The 4,248-nt window shown below is 47.7% G+C and overlaps 1 pseudogene; it reads left to right on the forward strand.

Annotated features, from left to right (window-relative positions):
- The first annotated feature begins 3,236 nt into the window (after positions 1-3,236).
- LOC136147199 (selenoprotein H-like) lies at positions 3,237-3,962 on the forward strand (annotated as a pseudogene).
- Positions 3,963-4,248: the final 286 nt, after the last annotated feature.

Here is a 4,248-nt window from a genome sequence, read left to right on the forward strand (position 1 = left end):
AAAGGGAAAGTCGCTCAGTCATGTCCGAGACTCTTTTTGACCCCACAGACTATACAATCCATGGAATTCTCCAGGCCAGAATACTGGAGTGATTAGCCATCCCCTTCTACAGGGGATCTTCCCAACCCAGGGATCAAACCCAGGTCTCCTGCGTTGCAGGCAGACTCCTTTCCCGTCTGAGCCACCAGGGAAGTCTCAAACAACCAGAAGCCACAAGGAACTAGTAGGTGAGGTAGAGTAGCATATTAGTTAAGAACACAGGTTTTAGACTGCCTGCCTTCAAATCCAGGTTCGACATCTAGCTATCCCTGTGACCTTCGACAAAGTTAGTTAACCACTCTGTGACTCTGTTTTCTCCTCTGTAAAATATTATTATCCAAAAATAGTTCCTTGGACAGCAAGGAGATCAAAGCAGTCAATCCAAAAGGAAATTAACCCTGAATACTCGTTGGAAGGACTGATGCTGAAGCCAGAGCTCCAATAGTTTGGCCACCTGATGTGAAGAGCCGATTCATTGGAAAAGACCCTGATGCTGGGAAACATTGAGGGCAGGAGAAGAGGGCGACAGAGGATGAATGATTGGATGGCATCGCCGAGTCAATGGATATCAGTCTGAGCAAACTCAGGGGAGATAGTGAAGGAAGCCTGGTGTGCTGCAGTACATGGGGTCACTAACAGTTGGACATGACTTAGAATGCATGAAGAATAACCAAGTTTAGTATATGTAAAGCATACTTAGAACTCTGTTGGATGTTATTATCATTACAGTGGAATCCAAGAGATACAGAAAACTTCTGCTCAGGCAGGCAGAGCCCCACCCTCAACAGCTGCCTGCACAAGTACCTCTCCTGAAGAGGAACCAGGAGACAGGGGAAGCCACCTTCTCACACCCCCAGCCCATTGAAACCTAGTCATGCTGGCTGAAAGTCACCTGCCATGTGCTAACTGCAGTACAAAAAAATTGCTACACAAGACAGAAGCATCAGGCCACACATTTTGTGCAGGTTCTCAGACCCAGCCCTCTCTGGTGTCAGGCATTTGCTCAGCTAACAATGAAATGAATGGTACTTTGATCCTCATTTGGCTGCTGGTTCTTGTATGCAAACTACTTTGGAACCTTTCAAGTGATTGGCAAGTACAGCCTTCCAGGGTCTCCAGGCTGTGGTCCCTTCAAAACTCCACCTCCACACTGCTCAGAGCTGATGTTGAAAGATGCCCTTCAAGTGCGGTTGAGTGGAAAAGCAAAAGGTGGAACAGTATCTCTAGTACAAATATTGCACACAAGGGGCTTACCTGATGGTCGAGGGGTTAGGCCTCCGTGCTTTCACTGCAGTGGGCACAGGTTCAATCCTTGGTAAGAGAACTAAGCTCCCATATGCCATAGTTGTTGGTTAGTCACTCAGTTGTGTCCAGCTCTTTGCCATCACATGGTGGCAGGTGGGGGTGGCAGGTGCCACCCCAGCCTGCTAGGCTCCTCTGTCCATGGGATTTCCCAGGCGAGAATACTGGAGTGAGTTAACATTTCCTCCTCCAGGGGGTCTTCCTGACCCAGAGATGGAAGCCTCAGTCTCCTGTTCGGTGTGCAGATTCTTTACCACTGAGCCACCAGGGAAGCCCGCATATGCTGTACAGCTTAGCAAAAAAAGAAAGAAAGAAAGAAAGAAAAATACCTGAACGTAAAAATGCATTTCCACAGTCTAGAAGGATGACTGCCTAACAGTTTCTTGGTGGTTGTCTCAGGCTGGTTTCCCAGAGATGGGGGGAGGAGGGTACTGCATTTTTGCTGTAGACCTATAAGTATTGTCTGATATTTTCACATCAAACATATGCCACTTTTACTGTTTAAAAAAATGAAGACTTTTTTTCAACAAACATCATATAATGAAAAATATTTACAACACATATTGGAGACAAAGGGTTAAAGCAATATCTATGTGTTTATGAACAGAAAAAGTAGTTGAAGAGAATAAAATAAAACAACAACAGTGGTTATCCCTAGAGAAGAGCTTAATGGGATATTTTAATTTTCTTCTTTATACCCTGTCCTATATTTCCCCAACATTTAGCAATAAAAATGCATGATGCTTTTTGAGTCAGAAAAATATGATTTTTTAAATTGAAGGGAAATATAACAATAAACACAGATAATTAAAGAGATCTGAAAAGAAACCAGAAAGCATAAAAGGTTTGAAAGGATGGAAGTTACAAGGAGATAATTTAGAAAGGAAAAATAATGGGGAATAATACCAACCAAACAATAAATTATATACACTAAAGAATAAAAGAATTAAAATATATTACACTAAAATAAGACAAAAGAACAAGCTAATATACTAAAAATCAATATTGGAGAACTCTACTGGTGGTGCAGTGACTAAGACTCCGAGTTCCCAACGCAGGGGACCTAGGTTTGATCCCTGGTCAGGTGGCACAGTGATAAAGAATCCTCCTGCCAATGTAGACCTGGGTTAGATCCCTGGGTCAGGAAGATCTCCTGGAGAAGGAAATGGCAACCCACTCCAGTATTCTTGCCTGGAGAATTCCATGGACAGAGGAGCCTGGTGGGCTACAGTCCATGGAGCCACAGAGTTGGACATGATTAAGCATGCACACAGGGAACTAGATCCCACATGCCACAACTGAGATTTCACATGCCACAACTAAAGATCCTTCATGCTGCCACTAAGACCTGATGCAGCCAAATAAATAAATAAAAGATTAAAAGTGTGTAAAAATCAATAGCCAGAAACGTTGAAAAGAAGCCACTATAACACAGATCAGGGGTAAGTCCTTACAGAGGTCTTGCAGGCCAGAGACTCTGGCTGAAGCTGAGGAGCATCCTTCCAAGGGAAAAGCTTCCCTACTGGGAGATGACACAACCTTTGCCAACTTCGTGGTCACCCAGCAGCCAGGTGAGCTTTCCAGATCTTCCACCTTATCTCAGAGTCACGTGGGCATTTGTCTAACACTCCCAGGACTGCCAACTCCACGAGGGCAAGTGTTGAACGCCCACTGGCTTCAGTCCCTGCTAGATTCATCACAACCCTGTCCCTTGCTCCACATCACCCTGAGGGCTTCCAGGCCCTGGACCTTGGCATTCTCAGGTCAGGAGTGCAGGGCAGCCCTCTGTGAAGCATAGGGAAGTCATCTCACCCATCTGAGCCTCAGCTCCCAGCCCACGTAATAAAACATTGTGACACAGGTTAATCACACTTTAAAAAAAGACTATGACCACGCTTCCCGCCGCTAGAGAGGTTTCGCGCCGGAGCCGAGTTCCTGGACTGCGGCTCGGCGCTCGGAGCCGGCCTGGCCTGTACCCGGCCTGGACGCGGCTGCGTCCTGTCCCCAGCCGGGCCCCAGGCGCCATGGCGTCCCGAGGGAGGAAGCGGAAGGCCGAGGCGGCGCTGGCCGCAGCGGCCGAGAAGCGGGAGAAGCCGGTCGGCGGCCAGGATGGGGGAGTGGAGGGGCCGAGCGTCGTCATCGAGCACTGCACGAGCTGACGCGTCTATGGGCGCAACGCCGCGGCTCTGAGCCAGGCGCTGCGCCTGCAGGCCCCGGAGCTGGCGGTGAAGGTGAACCCCGCCAGGCCGCGAAGGGGCAGCTTTGAGGTGACGCTGCTGCGCGCCGACGGCAGCAGCGCGGAGCTCTGGACGGGTCTTAAGAAGGGGCCCCCACGCAAACTCAAGTTTCCGGAGCCTCACGTGGTGCTGGAGGAGCTGAAGAAGTACCTTTCGTAGGGAGGTGGGGCAGAAGGTGTCTCGCTGAGCCTCTGTCCCTGGTGATGCTGGAGCATTTATGACGGGACATGGTCAAACTTCAGTCATGTCCCCGAAGCTGTGGTTTCCTTCCCTCCAGAAACAATGGTTCAGTTGTGAGGCAATCCTCTAGTAAGACACTGAAAAGTTCTTGGATTTGGTTTAATAAAAATTAAAAGGATTTGAGTTGAAAAAAAATAAATAAATAAATAAATAAAAATAAAAAAAGACTATGTATAAGGGAATCACCTGGGATTTTGTGAAAATGCAAATTCTGAATTGGTAGCCCTGGAGTGGGGCCTGAGATTCACATTTCTAACAAGTTCCGGGCTGATGCTGCCAGTCCAGGAATCTCAGGATGAGTGGCAGCTGCTAGCCAGGCCCTCATGCCCATGAAATCATTAAACTTGGAAGAGACTCCAGAGACCATGATTTCCTGCTTCCTATTAAAGCTAGAAATCCTCCCTGCAGCATTTCTGATAGCAGGACAGTG

This window comes from Muntiacus reevesi, chromosome 15 (genome assembly GCF_963930625.1).
Source record: "Muntiacus reevesi chromosome 15, mMunRee1.1, whole genome shotgun sequence".
In the NCBI taxonomy this organism is placed as follows: Eukaryota; Metazoa; Chordata; class Mammalia; order Artiodactyla; family Cervidae; genus Muntiacus; species Muntiacus reevesi.